General features: G+C 59.8%; 1 long non-coding RNA gene across 1 annotated transcript; it reads left to right on the forward strand.

The window, feature by feature from the left end:
* Positions 1-61: 61 nt before the first annotated feature.
* On the forward strand, positions 62-3,299 carry LOC147583982 (uncharacterized). The gene is made up of 2 exons (XR_015240343.1): positions 62-1,932; positions 3,211-3,299. It is a non-coding gene; the product is annotated as an uncharacterized LOC147583982 (long non-coding RNA).
* Positions 3,300-15,597: the final 12,298 nt, after the last annotated feature.

Below are 15,597 nucleotides of genomic sequence, written 5' to 3' on the forward strand. Positions count from 1 at the left end.
GGGGGAGGGGTCTCGGAGCCCCGGGGCGGGGGCGGGCGGCGGGGACCTCGCCTACCTGCGGTGGCGCCCGGCCACTACCGGCCGCCCGCGAGGGCTCTGCGCGGCCGCTCGGCGCGCGCGCTCCGGCGGGGAGCAGGCGACAACTAATGGAGACATTTCCAGGCGGAGCACCTGGCGAGCGGAGCGCGCCGGCGTCCCCAGGCGCCGCGGTCGTCAGCCGAGCCCGCACCGGCGTGACGTGGGCGAGCGAGCGCGCTGCTCCCACCCGGCCGCCCATTAACGCTTTCCCCCGCGGGCGCCGCGCGCTCGCCAACTTTCCCCTCCGCCTGGCCCGCGCCCTGGGTGCGTGGGGCGTGGGGGCAGGCACGGGGGGCGCCCTGGGGCGGGGGCAGGGACGCCGGGCTCAGAGAAGACGGCGCCGCCACAACGGGGCGGCAGGAAGGCAGGCCGCCTCCATCAGGCCAGACCCTTCGGGGGCTGTTAGGCCGCCCTCCCCCGCGCCCCGCTGTCTTGGGCCAGAGGAACGGCGCCCGAGACCGCCTCGCTGGTTCTTGGCCACAGTTCTCCTGAGTCTCCCCGTTGGCCACGCCACCCCGCGCTCCGAGGAGCTGGCAGAGGGCTCGGCTGCGCGCAGGCCTCCTGGGAGTAGGCTGGGCGAGCAGCTCTGGGCCCGGGCTTCCTTCCCCGCACTCCCAGCCCCGCAGCATCGCCCCTTGGCGCGGAGGGAGCCCAGCTCCCACGGCTGCTGTCCGCAAGAGTCCACTCGGGCTGTCCGGGCAGCGGCGACTGCCTTGGTGTGGGCAGGTGGGGGTGGCTGTACAAAGGTGACAGCAAGCCTGCGATCTGCCCAGGACCCGGTGGCCGGAGTGGGAGCTTGCTAAGGGCTGACTGCAGTGCTGCTGGGCTGGGTGTCCGGCCTGGGGCCACCCCTCTGCCTGGACAGCCAGCGGCTCCTGAGACCTGAGTCCAGGAGGGAAGTCAGTCTGGGTGGGTCCCAGGTCACTCAGCTGGAGGAACCTTGCCCTGCGCCCCCCCCCCCCCCCCGCCACCTCCCTCCCCATCATTTCAAGGAACCGTGGAGTTGTTCTCCTCATGATCTGTGGCCTTATAATGACGTCTGAGATTTGTTGACCTGGATAATGTCTGAAAAAGTTACTTGCTGTCCTCCCTCTTTTTTCCCTTCAAAGCTCCGGCAACCGCTGGGGGACAGTGCTCATTTGCCTGCTCCGACAACCGCACGCTGGGTGGTGTTTGTCTCCGGGCCTCTCGTGTGCCTCTGTTTCCTCCACGGAGCAGAAGGACAGCCAGCAGTCCTGGCTTCCTGGCCCTGCCGCTGAGCCCAGAGCTTCCGCTGGCTTCTCTGGGAAGGACACAGCTTTGCGGTCTGGGTCCACTCTGGAAACACGAAGCTGGGCCTCGGGCGGGCTATGGGCCTGCAGACACCCTTTCCGACCCTGGGCTGATTGGAGGGGGTTGTGAGAGGGGTGCCTGTATGTCGGGGCGTCTGGAAACGTCCTCCAGAGTACGGCAGGGAGCTTGCTCGATTCTAGCCGGAAGGAAGTGGAGTCAGGGCGCCGAGGGAGGGATGACCGCTGTCCCTGCCCTGCTGGCAGCTTCCTCCTCCCTCTTCTTGCCACAGGATGGTTTTGGCAGGGCCTCGGGGCCAACGGGGACAAGCACGCCAGTCCCTCCCCGCAGAGCCTACCTGGGACTTAGATTCTTTTCATAGCTGACGATAAGCAAGGCATGTTTGTGTTCACAGCCCTGATGGGGAGATAGGCGCATTCTGCCTGCCTTCGCTCATTCAAGACAGCAGCAGGCGTCTGAGAAGCACCAGGGCCCACGTGGAGCTCAGGGCAGCAGCCGGCGGCCTCTGGAGTCTCCACAGCCGGAACAGCACCCAGGCCCCTGGAAACGGCACCTCCCCAGAAGGTGCGCCGAGCGGCCCGTCGCCCTTCCTTGGGGGGCAGGGCCTCCCTTCGCTCCGCTCCCTGGAAGCCAATCTTCATGTCCCATCACTTGGACGCTGCCGGGCCTGACCTTGCCCGGCTCCCTGGCCAAGTGGCCGGAAGCGTCGATGGCCCTCCTCCGCCCCTGCCTCTCGGGCAGGAGGCTAGCGCGGCTCTCCCGCTGCGCTGAGAGGGCCTCCTGGGCCCGTGCCCTGGGGAAAGGATGGCAATACCCCAGGTCTTGCCCAGGGAGCCTGGCAGGGAAAGTCCCTCTGTGGCCCGGGACTGACTGATCCGTCCAGGGAGCCATTGTGCAACCTCCGAAGGGCAGCGGTCCCCCCAGGCCGACGGAGGGCGCCCCCGGCACTCCCTGCACAGGAACGAGGCCAGGGGCTGCGCCCACCCCTGCGCCCCCACCTCTGGTCCCTGCGGTCGGGGGTGCTCCCTGGTGGATCCATTGTCTGTCGATTGTCTTTTGTTTCTGCTGCTGGCAGAGCGGGCCCGGGTGCGATCTGAAACAAAGTCTCCGTGCCCTCGGGGCCTGGCCCCGATGCGGCGTCCCCCCCCTCCCCCCCCAGCCTGGCCGTTGCAGCAACATGCAGAGGCATCTGGTGGGGAAAGAGGAGCTGGCCCGATGCTGTCTGCTGCCTGCCGTCACCCAGGGACCGGCGCCCTGGTCCCCCTCCCTGGGGACCCGCGAGAGGCTCTGACTGCAGCGGGGGAGGGGAAGGGGAGGCCACAGGAACCGGTCCCGAGTGAGGACGGCCTCAGAGGGACCGCCTGGCAGCACTGGGCACGGGGTCCCGAAGATGCCCTTGGGCTTGGAAGGGCCCAGCCTTCTAACGGCTCCGTGGCCAGACTTAGCCGCAGAGCAGCGTGGGGCCCAGATCCTGGGGCTGGACAGTGGAGAGCGACATGGCTCATCTCTGGCAAGTTCCCCCAGGAGCTGAGGACTGGGGCCGCAGGGCTGTAGGAGGGCTTTGTCCCGGCCCAGCGCCAATCTGAATTACTGAAAGCAGAAAGTCTGAGTGGCTTCTCTTTCAAAGCAGCCTGGTGCTGGGGTCAGGGTCAGGGACAGGGACGTGCCCCTGGCCCTGGGTCAGAGGTGGCGGGGGCCGCGGCCCAGGGTGATCGGAGGGGACTGAGGGCTGCCCCCCACTCCCACCCGGTCACCGCCTCCCTTCCTGTTTTCCCACCCTCGTGGGCTTGGAAGGAGAGCAGGGGGCAGGAGTTGGGAAGTTTCTCTTTCTCCTCATTTCAGAAACAAGATGTCATGCCTGTGATGCTGAAACGCATGGGCAGATTTTAGGGAGGTTTCTGTTATTAAAAGCAAGAGGCTATCAATTCAGACACTGTGTGCAGCCTGTGTGGTCCAGCTTGAAACGTTTACCTGCCGCAGCCCGGACTCGCCGGCATCCACACCAGAGGGAGGTACCGTGAAGCGTGGAAGAGACAACAGCCTGGAGTTTGACTGTCGTGTCGGAGTCCTTGACGGAAGGGTTGGGAGAGAACGTCTGTCTTGCGGGTGGGGACAGGAAGTGTCAGGGGGGGTCCCGGGTGCGTGAGCTTGTGGGGGGCCTCCCGTAGGAGCCCTGTGGGGCGTGCTCCCCGCAACTCGCGGCCCGAAAGCCCATTTTCCCACGGCGGCGGCGGCGAAGGCGCGGCCGCCCGCCTCGTTCACGCGCACTGCTCCGCAATCACACGCCAACAGCCCTGTGGCGGGTGGAAGGTGACCAGGCACCAAATGGCACTTGCCCAGGCCAGGGAGCAGGTGAGGGAGACGGAGGGGTGGAGCGCAGGGCACAGGGGGCTGTGCTGCCGTCGGGGCTCGGCTGCTGGCCTCTCCTGCACCCCTCCCAGCCCGGGTTCGGGGAGGCCCGTGTGCACCCCTCCCAGCAGCGCCCCAGACGGAGCCACGCCGTCAGGGACCTTTGCCGACGTGGGCGGGTCAGCGCTGCGGGTCTGTCGTTGGGGCACCCATCTGCCTTGTACTTCGTTGTCGTGGGGACTCTGGTGTGTCCCCTTCCAGGGTGGCTGGGGACAGTTGCCGGCCACCTAAAAAAACCGAGTGTCCCCCCCCCCCCCCGCCTCCCCAGCGGTAAACTCAGTGCAGCTGGTGACGCTCCGACGGTGACCGGTGTCACCACAGGCTTTTAATTACTGTGGCAGCAAATCATACAGGAATGTCCTCCAGGAGGTGGCTGATTTTTGTATAAAAAAAAGCCATTTCAGAGTATTTTTGAAATTCAATTAATTGAAGGCCCAGATAAAAGGGACACATTCTTAATGGCTAGAAAATAACCCCGAGGGAGGAGAGGGAGCCACCGAGCCCGACTTCAAAGTGTGACAGAAATACTTTTACTTTAAAAGTATCCAGATCAATGACTCAGTCAAAATTACTTATACATTTAGCAACCTTTTCGTTTTCTGTGTACGAGCGGCGGGAGAGGCGTTCTTCCTGCCCGTGATGAGAAGCTCCTGACAAGGGACTGTGGTCACCAGGCTCGGTCAGAGGCACACCTGCCCCTCGGGGGGCCCGACCCCCAGCTCGGGGCTCAGGGGAGCCCCTCCCCGGGGGCCTGACAAAGAGCCACAACCCAGGGGTCTCTCTCAGCTCCGGAGGGGACAAGTCCGAGGCCGAGCCGTGGGCAGGGCTGGCCCCCCGGGGCGGTGAGGCGGAGTCTGTCCCAGGTATCTGTCCGGCCTCTGGCGGCTGCTGGCGGTCTGGGGGCTCCTGGCCCCCGCTCCCATCTCTGTCTTCAGGCTCACACGGCAGTCGCCCTGGGCGTGTCCGTGCCTGTGTCCAAGGTTCCCGTTCTGTAGGGACACCGTCATATTGGACTAGGGCCTCTCACTCCAGCACAATCACATCCTAACCGATCGCAGCTGCGATGACCTTGTTTCCAAAGGAGGGTGCGACCTGGGTGCTGGGGGTTAAAGCTGCAAGGTACGAATTTTGAGGGGACACAGTTCGAGCTGTCACAGAGGAGGAGTCTGGGAAGGCCCGGGTTTGTGTCTTTAGAGCGACCCCCACCGTCACCACTGGCAGGTCCACGGAGGGGGTCCCCACGTGTGTCCATCGGGAAGGATGGCGTCTCACACGCCCTTTCCCCCTAACTTCTCGAGGCCTCTCGGGTCCCCGCCCCAAGTCTGGTGCGGCTGTGTGGGCGGTGAGCCCCAATATGCTCCCGTTTTGTTCCTGTGTTTTATTGCCGTCGGGCACATTGTATCCTCGCTTTATTTCTTTGTCCTCATTTCCTCCCTCCTACACTACAATCAATGCTTCAGGAGGGTTGGGGACTTATTGTAAATAGTAGGTGCACATTAAATGCACAGTAGGGGCTTAACGAGTGTTGAATGAGTGAGGACATATGGGTGGCACTCTTCGTAGAAGGAGAGCCGCGCAGAGAAGAGACATCAGGAGGGTTCTTGCATGCGGGAGGCTGAAACTCTTCACGTGGGACGTACTGACAGAGCACCTTCCGTGTCCCAGGCGCTCTCCTGGGGCTTTGGGGTGCACCAGTGGACAGAAGAAAGAAAGGCGTCTGCCCAGGGGAGCGTGCGTGTCCTCAGAGAGAGGCAGATAAGCAATCAGCAGACCGAATGACCGCGTAGACAAAGGAGCTCACTAAATGCACGAGTGCACACCTGCGTTGCTGATCCGTTGCCGTGCCTTGGCAGACTCAGCTGCGCGTACTGCTTCCTGCCCTCGCTTTTGGGGGCCAACCACCTTCTCTCACTGTGTCCTCTCCCAGCGCAGCTGGCCTTCCGTGGGCCCCCCGGGGGGTCACTCCCGCTCAGCTGACTGGGACACCACAGACCCCTGTGACTGCATTCTCTGACCTTTGACTTCCCTGAGGTTTCAGCGAAGGCTGTGCAGTCGCGGGAGGCACGGCGGGCTCCAGGCACGATTTCCCCGGTCCTCCTGGTTCCCAGCCTGCTCCCTCTTGCGTCTGGCCAGGGGCTGCGGTGAGGTGGTGACGCGTGGCGGGGAGCCGGCCCTGGGGGCCTCCTGGTGCTGCCCCTGGGGTGAGCGCCCTCGCCCACCGCCTGAGGGCTCAGGACCTTGTGACCGTCTTTGCCTTGCACTTCACCCCCCTCCCTTCCACCTGCTGTGGCAGACGGTGGCACCTTAGCTGGTGGAGGCTCGGCCAGGCTCCGTGGACGGGGCGGCGTGCTGACCTGGGTGGACACACTGTGAGAGCCAGAATCAGCCCCGATTTTAAGCCACTGCGTGTCGGGATTGTTGTTACGGCAGCTCCACCTGCCCTATCTGACTGCTACAGTTACTTCTTTTAATACTATTATAATTGTGTATTATCATGTGATTATGCTATAATTATAAGTTACATAATTCCAAATTCAAATTGTATGTTATTACATAATTATACATTACAATCTAATTTTCAATACGGATGAAATATCTAGAAAGAAACACTAACTTTTTTTTTAATGTTTATTTATTGTTTTTGAGAGAGAGAGAGAGAGAGAGAGAGAGAGACAGAGCAGGGGAGGGACAGAGAGAGAGGGAGACACAGAATCCGAAGCAGGCTCCAGGCTCTGAGCTGTCAGCACAGAGCCCGACGCGGGGCTCGAACCCACAAACTGGGAGATCATGACCCGAGCTGAAGTGGGGCTCTCAACTGAGCCACCCAGGTGCCCCAGAAAGAAACACTATCTTAAATCTAACGTAAGGGCAAGATTATACAAGGACACTAAAGGCTGAAATGAGATTACATGCCCTTTCATTGCTGCCATGGTCAGGAAAATATAATATCTTCAAGAAACTTTCTTAACTTACCCATGAATAGTTTCTATTTATGAACATTTCTAGCAGCCGCTGGCCTCACTTCCTTGTCCTGGAACTCTCTGTAGGACTCAGTGTCCACACATTGTGGGACCTGGTTGCTCAGACAAGGGTGTCTGTCCGGCCGGGACTCTGGGACACTAACTGACCACCGCACTGGCCACTGATGACAAGGACCATGAAGATCATCGGGGAGAGAGGGCTGTTTCGACAGGCCTGAAGGACTTAGAGAAAAATAATGATGTGATAGTATTTTACAGTTTTAAACTAGCAGCCCAAAGAACAGAGAACCAGGGAAATTCTAGTGTGGCCCTAAAAAAAATCAAAATCTTCTTTCTTATAGTTTAGGAAGATAAGAATATTTAATATTCTAATATTAGCAAATAATAATATTAAATAATATGTATTGGTATTTTACCTAGTTTTAGTGATTCAGTATTAGGTAATAACATTTCTTGTTGTCGAGGGTATATTTGACTTCGCAGAAATATTTTATTCTGTGAAATAAAACTGTGCTGGGGAGGGGAGCCACTCATACACGGGGCCCAAGGCAGGGGTGGCTGGAAGCTGCAGGTGTGGCTCAGAAAACCTGTTGGTTTTCCGTGCATTAGAAAAGAATAAGAAACTTGTAGACGCGGCCGAACGTAGTCCGTCGTCAGGTTTTTCCGAGCAGATTCCGTTTGTGTTTTCTTTAACCACTGACAGAGTGAGCTTGCGCGGTTAAAAGTCAGTCCTTCTGGAAGAGACGTTCCTTCTCCCTGTACTTCCCTTCCGGCATTTCCCTTGCCCCTGGTGGTGGTTGTGCCCCACAGACGTCCGCGGTGGCTGTCCCCTGACCCGCTCTGGATGCGTGGCTGGCATGGGCGTGTGCAGGGGCGGCTTGCTGGGCGCACAAGTGCTCACCTCGGAACCACACGCAGGGGCCGGCCCTTGGGTGCGGGACTTGCCTGCCAGTGGGGTCGCCTTGCTGAACACACACCTGCTCCTTCAGAGCCTCGGCCCCATGGCCCGGCGTCCTGAGAACGTGCTGTCTTCCCTCGGAGGGGAGGTGCACGGGCCTGTGGGGCGAGCCGCCCCAGGAGCTCCTGACTGCCTGAGCCCAGACGCCACCAGGGTTTGCACCCTGTTTCGGTCCCAGCTCCACCGAAGGTGTCGCCACCGTGTCTGAGGGCCTGTGCACGTAGGCGCTGTCTTCTGACGTTGCTCCTGGAGCCCGGGGTGAGGGACCCCGAGGGCTGGATGGGTCGCTCCGCTCCCCAATCAGGGACAAGCTCAGCTGTAGACCTGCCTCTCTGCTCGGCGTGCCTGTCAGGGCTGGTGCCGCGTCCGGTGCCCTGGGACCCCCATCTTAGGCAAGACGCTCAGCTCAGACCGTCTCCCAGTAGGGCTGTCCTGCTACCTGACCGGTGACTCGTCTGCGGGACGTTCCGTTACAAGGAGAAGGCTAGAAATGAAGTCATTGGAGGTTTTGCTCTCCCTTCTACCTCGCATTCTGTGGTGAGTCACAGGTTCTCTGAATTTCCAGAATCCTGATGGGGTCCCGGCCTCCGGAGCAGGAGTCTCAAAGTCGGGTTGGACCCCAGCTCACACCCTTGGGCGTGGTGCAGACTTGAGTTGGTGCCCACGGGGCCCCAGTCACTCTTGTGTCCCCTGCCCCCGGGGCACGATGGGTCTTGGCACCCTTGTTAAGCCTCGTTCTGGGCGGGGAGAGAAGGGCTGGTCGTCATTTTGGTCAGAACAGCAGCCCCGCAAACGCCAGAAGCCTCTGCCCATCGGCACCGGCCCCCAGCCGGACGAGGTGGGATGTCAGTTGGGGTCTTCCGATCCTCACAGTTTAGGTGAGCGTCTCCCACAATGTGGAGAAAAGGTTGCTGGTTTTCTCTTTGGTTCCTTGTGTTTTGGGGGGAGTGGGGTATGGGACTGAAAGATCACGAGCTCCGAGAAATTTTCTACGGGCTGAGGCTTTCAAAGCATATTGAGCTGGTACTTTGAAAGTGTGCTTGTGACAGATCTCTCTTTGCAGCCACCGTAAGACAGAGAAACACACGGGGGACCCGCAACCATCCACCGCCGTCTGCGGCCAGAGGTCCGGGAAAGCAGCAGGGCAAACCGTACGGAGGCATTGTTTTCATAAGAAGGCCGGAAATAGCAGGCCCGTGTTCAACCCAGTGACGGTTTTCAGTGTTTCCCTGTGAACCCCGGGAGCCTGGTTCGATACGGCGGGCTCTGGAAGGCAGGCAGGGCTCAGTGCTGTCAGGGAGCGGAGGGAGCTGTCTTCATCGGCCGGTGCTCCGGGCACACGTTCAGCAGGGAATCAATACACATCTTCCTGGCCTCACTGCCCCTCGAGCCCCTTTTCCAGTTTTGTGTGTTTGTCTCTGATCGGCCTGCTTAGGTCTGATATTGCCGTCGTGTGGCCTTTTCCAATGGGTCACCGTCTTCTGGGGCCCCGGTGGCCAGGCGGCACGCAGAGATGGCGGGAGTGCTCGGCTGCTCCGGACGGTGGCCTGCAGTCACCTTCCGCTGCCCCGGGCTACAGCTCGTCTTGTGCACAACAGGCTGACGTCACGGAAGCCTCTCGGCCGTGGCATCAGAGGCAGGGAAGCCTGGCGGGCAGCCTTGGGAAGGCCTGGCTGGCGGGGCTCTGGGGGGCCCGTCCCTGCCCTCCGAGTGTGCCCAGCCTGGCTCCCAGAGGGCTGAGGATGGGGCATGGCCACGCTGGACCCTCTCCTGCTTCCACGGGCCCCAGGGACCTGTCACTGACACGCACGGGCTCTCCAACAGCTGGCCCGGACAGACAACCGGGCTGGGGGGGATGTGGCGGGCAGAGGCACACACGCAGGGGCGGACGTGGACTGATGGCACACAGGACTCTTCGCTGTCACTTGCACATTTAATCTAGAGAATCAGCACGCAGGGCACGGACACCTGCTCCAAACTCCACATTTTAAACGATTCCTCACGGGAAATTCCAGGCATTCACAAAACTAGAGTAGAACAGGCTCACGTAACTTGGGGCCAGTCCCACCCGTTTCCCCAACCTGTTTGCTGTGGGGCAAACTCAGGGCACCAGGCATGAACGTTTCGGTGCTTGTGTCTAAAAGACGGAGACATATAAAAATGTCTCCGAGGCAAATATCAGACCTAAAACAGTCAGTCATTCTCTGAGGGCCCCAAATACACAGTCAGTATTCCTGCTTCCTCATTTTCACCCAGGTTGGGTTTTTTTCATTTTTTTTTCAATTTTCTTTTCTTTTCTTTTCTTTTTTTTTTAAATTTTAACTTGCTTGTTTATTTTCTTAAATTTACATCCAAATTAGTTAGCATAGAGTGCAACAGTGATTTCAGGAGGAGATCCCTTAGTGCCCCTCCCCCACTTAGCCCATCCCCCCTCCCACAACCCCTCCCGTAACCCTCAGTCTGTTCTCCATATTTATGAGTCTCTTCTGTTTTGTCCCCCTCCCTGTTTTTATATTATTTTCCTTCCCTTCCCTATGTGTATCTGTTCTGGGTTTTAAAGTCGTCCTATGAGTGAAGTTCTAGGATATTTGTGTTTCTCTGAGTGACGAATTTCACTTAGCCTAATACCCTCCAGTTCCATCCACGTAGTTGCAAATGGCAAGATTTCATTCTTTTTGATTGCCGAGTAATATTCCATTGTATATATGCCACATCTTCTTAATCTGTTCATCCATCGATGGACACTTGGGCTCTTTCCATACTTTGGCTATTGTTGATAGTGCTGCTATAAACATTGGGGTGCATGTGTCCCTTCGAAACAGCACACCTATATCCCATGGATAAATGCCTAGTAGTGCCATTGCTGGGTCGTAGAGTAGTTCTATTTTTAGTTTTTGGAGCAACCTCCATACTGTTTTCCAGAGTTGCATTCCCACCAACAACGCAAAAGAGATCCTCTCTCTCCGCATCCTCGCCAACATCTGTTGTTGCCTGAGTTGTTAACGTGAGCCATTCTGACGGGTGTGAGGTGGTGTCTCAGTGTAGTTTTGATTTGTATTTGCCTGATGATGAGTGATGTTGAACATCTTGTCATGTGTCTGTTGGCCATCTGGGTGTCTTCTTTGGAGAAGTGTCTATTCATGTCTTTTGCCCATTTCTTCACCGGATTATTTGTTTTTCGGGTGTTGAGTTTGATAATTCTCTATAGATTTTGGATACTGACCCTTTATCTGATATGTCACCTGCAGATATCTTCTCCCATTCTGTCGGTTGCCTTTTACTTTTGCAGATTGTTTCCTTTGTTGTGCAGAAGATTTTATTTTGATGAGGTCCCAATAGTTCATTTTTGCTTTTCTTTCCCTTGCCTCTGGAGACGTGTTGAGTAAGAAGTTGCTGCGGCCAAGATCAAAGAGGTTTTTGCCTGCTTTCTCCTCGAGGATTTTGATGGCTTCCTGTCTTACATTGAGGCCTTTCATCCATTTTGAGTTTATTTTTGTGCGTTCGCCCAGTTTGTTTTAACCTCGGCATGTGGCGAAGTTCACGCCCGGGGCTCAGATGACATGTTAGTGACATCTCGTGAGGTCTTTCTGGTCCTTTCTGTCCCTCCTCCTTCGTCTGACTTTTTGTTGCTGAAGAAGAAACTGGGCTTTTGCCCTAAGAGTTTCCCATGTTCCCGTTTCTGCCGACCCTGCCTTCGCAGCACCAGTGACCGCGCTCCTCTGTCCCCGCGCGTCACGGCCACTGGCGGCCGGTGCAGAGGCTTCTCAGGTCGGGCTGTGTGTCCTGGGCTGCGTGGGTGGCGGGCATCTCTGCGAGGCCGTGTTGGGGCTGCCAGTGGTTGTTCTGGGCTCGGGAAATGGCGCTGTTGGGGCCCTGTCGTCTTCCCTCACCTGTGAGCTGGGGCAGCACACTCATGGCCCCTCGGAGACATGGCAGAGACGGAGTGAACGTGATCTGATGGCCCAGGATCCTCCCAAGGAGAGACGTGAGAGCTCTGCCTTCTGAGCATCAGGACCACCCCTTGGGTTGGAACATGCTCCCTGTGTTTTGGTCCATTGCAGCTACTGGGGCTTAAAGTGTCCCCCTTTGGCCCCTGGGAGCCTCCCCAGTCCCTCCGACGGCCCTGCTTTTCTGGCACAGCAACACGTTCTGGGCCCGTGCGCCCATCTCCCATCCCTGCCCTGGTCTCCTGCGGGTCCCGGCTGCTTACGGGGTCAGTGGTACTTACAGGCCGCGGCCAGGGCGCCGTGCCACCCCACGTTTAAGACGCACAAGATGGGAAGTGAACGGCTTATTTACGGGGCACCGTCCGTCCCCGTGCCGTCCGGTCTCTGCTGGGACGCGGGGTCCGCAGCGGCCGCCAGACATCCCGGCGCGAGGCCACCGCCCGATGGAGGACCTAACCGCGGCCGTGCGTTTGCTTGTCACACTTATTCTGAAATAACGTTTTGCTGCATAACAAGAAACGTTGCTTTGTGTCACGGGATGACGTTCTGTTCTCAGGACCCCTTCCCCAGGACCGTGCACAGCACCCCCGGACGTCACCTGAAGGACACACGCAGGGCATTGCGATGTGCATCTCCCGCTTTGTCAGCTGTGGTGCTGCGGGGAGGAAGCAGGAGCAGGCAGACAGCCGGGCCGCGGGCTCCTGTCCCCCAAAGTGGTGTGAGAAGGGGGATTTGGAGACACACGGATGCACACCCCGTGCTGTCAGAGCACCGAGCCCCCTGACCGGGCGCCTGTCGGGAAGGGCTGCGGGGTCCGCGGTCAGGGCAGGCCCAGCTGGCGGCCGTGGCCGACCCTTCCTCCCGAGAGTTCTCGGTGCTCCCGCCTCTGTCCTCTCGGGGCTGGCTTCCCCGGGGCGCCTGCCAGGACCAGCACGTTTCCAGCGGGCGACCCCGCGATGCCGGCCTGTCGCAGTGGGAGGAGGCGGGGCACAGGAGCCGTCGGGGTGGCGGACGAAGAGCCATCTTTTCCGGAAGTCCCCGCGCACGGCACCCGGGCCCTTATCTCTCCTTTCAGACCCCGCAGGAAACAGCCACGGGAATGAGAGGAACCCGCTTGGCTCGGGTTGAAACCCCCCCACACACCCGTGCTCCCTGGCTGGGATAAAGCGACCTGAAGGTCGGGGCCGAGAGCGCCCTTTGTGGGCCTGGCCTTGCCTCCTTTTGCTTCTTCCTTGTGTCTCTGATTTTGTAGCGAAGTTTCCTGGAACGAGGGCTTTGTCTTCTACACTCAATTGATTTTATGGTACTCAGAACTGTTTTTCATAAGCACCTCACTGGAAAAATATTCTTCAGTAGTGCCTGCCAGCATGTTGACATAAAAAAAAAGAATTGAACTCACTCGACCACTTTCCCATGGTTTAATCCGTTGCCGCACTTCTGAGAATTCAGGACGGTCCAGCCAATAACCAGAATCATTTGTGGAAAAGACCTCAATCACAGCGGCACGGGGCCCTGGCGAGAAACACACTAGGGTCCTGCCCGCCGAGAAGCCGGAACCACCGTCCGACCCCTAGGCCCAGAGCACAGGCCCCCGGGGCGCGTGACGCTCACTCCCCAGCCGGCCCAGGCCCGGGACAGAAGCAGGCTCTCGGCAGTGTCTCTGAGGAGCGGTGACGAAATCCGCTCCCGTCTGCCCGTCCCGGCGTCCCTGTGTGGGGACCGACCCCGATACCACCTCTCCCTGTCGCGTGGTTGTTCAAGGGCCGCATCAGTCATCAACTGTCCGAACAGATCGCCCTGAGACTTAGCTCAGACTTTCCGTGGGTTGTGGATCCGGATGAAGCTCGCGTGGGGCCAGGGCGTCAGGGTCTCCTGCGAGGCCGCGAGCCGGCAGCCGGGGCTGCGGGGTCATCTAAGGGAGCCCCCGGGGAGATACCTGCTCCCGAGGGGGCTTCCGCGGCTGAGGTCGGGAGTCGGTCCCGAGAGCAGGTGGGGACTCACGGCCTCGGCTCCTGTTGTGGAACAGGCCGTGTGCGGCCTGACCTGAGAGGCGACAGACCAGGTCGCTTACCGTGTTCGGTTCGTCACCATGAGTGGCCGGGCCCGGCTTGCGCTCAGGACGGGGCGTGCACCCGGGGGAAGGGCGCGTACCTGGCACGCACAGCCGGCCGCTGAGACACGCAGGGAAGTCGGCCTGGGGTTCTGGAAAGGTTTCTTTGTGATGCAAAGAAACGGCAAGAAAGGGCCTCCTTCCACCGGATGCGGCCGTACCTGGAAATGACGCCTGGTATGAGAGGTACCAGTGCCCACCCAGGGCTGGGGCCCGGGGCCGGCAGGGAGGTGGACGTCCGGCGGTGGGTGTGATGAGTTGTGTTGTGTGGCCCCAGGAGTCCCGGCTCCCATCCCCCGCCGCCACGCTCCCGAGCCTGCTTGCTCAGCGCCCGACTTGGGTGGCTCAGCGCACCCCGTTCACCCGTCAGGCCTTCCGGCCTCTTGCGGAGGAGAGTCGCCGGGTCCTCGGGCGGGTTTCATTATCGCCACCAAACCAAGTCTGTCAAGAATGGGTTAAAACAACTCTTCTTACCTTACAGGATCAGCTCTCAGGCTCAATCTCGTTTCTCAAGTTAGTTGGCTGTCTTCCGAGAGCTGGCTGTGTAGGCTGCTGGAACGCGTGGGGAGAGTCCGCGGGGCAGCCGTGGTTTTGTCCAAGGGCGGGGGGAGGCCGGTCACCGTCAGTCCCCACGGAAGCGTGCGGCAGGAGGCCCGACGGCGCAGACGGACCCTGTGCACCTCGGGGGCCCCCGGGCGAGGGGTGAGCCGGGCGCCGACAGACCACGGGCATTGCCGTTACCGGAGAAGATGCCAGAGGGCTCGGTCAGAATCCCCGGCTAAGAGGCCGCGGGGCTGGAGGGGGGTCGGGTGGGGGGACTCAGCGCCTGGCGGAGTGGTGTGTTCCCGCCAGCGGGGACCAGCAGGAGGCAGGTTGGGCAGAACCCAAGCCCTCCGCGGCCTTTGCAGGTGCCCGAGCCCTGTCTGCCCGTACGCATTTCTCTTCTGCAGAATGAGAACTGGGCCTAAAAGCAAAGCTAGAAATCAGTCCGTGAAGTTAGTCACGTGGTTTAACAGAAACCACTTCACGAGCTGCGTTCCAGACTGTGGCACCCATGACGGCAGTCCCCGCCGGACGCTCAGCGCTGTAGACGTTTGTGTGAACACCTCTGTGCCCGGCCCGTGGGCTCCTGGCCACCCTCGAGCCGGACGCAGTCGGGACGAGTGGCCGCGCAGGGCGTGGCCCGCCAGCCCCTGCCCTGTGTATCTGGAAGTGACCCCTGGAGCGCGGGTCCCTCCTGCTCTGCCCAGGCCCTCTTGAACCCCGGGTGGTGGCGGGTGTAACTCCCCGTGTCCCCTGCCCGGTGGACGGTGGGAGCTCATGCACGAGAGCCCATCACACCGGTCACAGGCTCAGGGATGGCCTCAGATTGCCTTCTGTGCTCGTCCTGGGCTTTTCCCGGGCCCCACGCCTGCTTCCCCCAAAGAGCCACGCGCAACACCGTTTCTGGGTGAAGACTCAGGTAAGACGTCTCATCCGGGCACAGAAGCAACTCTTGGAGGGCCACCGATGGTAGAGGCAGGGATTCTAATGACCGGGGGGAGCCCCTGGACGGTGGAGATCCCACACTTTGGCTCCGGCACACTTTGGCGCCTGAGCTACGTGCTGCTGTGTCCCGTGGTGCAGACTAAGCACGTTTAGGATATTACAGGAGGAGACAAGAGCCGTCTCGGCAGGGGCTCCCCCAGTGCCACCGGCCCCTGCAGACTCCTCTCTTGCGCGTGGGCCACGTGGCCACTGCGGCGTGGAGATTCGGTCTGCTTTCTGCACGTAGTGAGCTGGCGTCTCCCACACCGTCCAGAATGGAGGAGGACTGGAACACAT

This window comes from Puma concolor, chromosome A1 (assembly GCF_028749965.1).
Source record: "Puma concolor isolate L17-30 chromosome A1, mPumCon1.1.hap2, whole genome shotgun sequence".
Classification (NCBI taxonomy): Eukaryota; Metazoa; Chordata; class Mammalia; order Carnivora; family Felidae; genus Puma; species Puma concolor.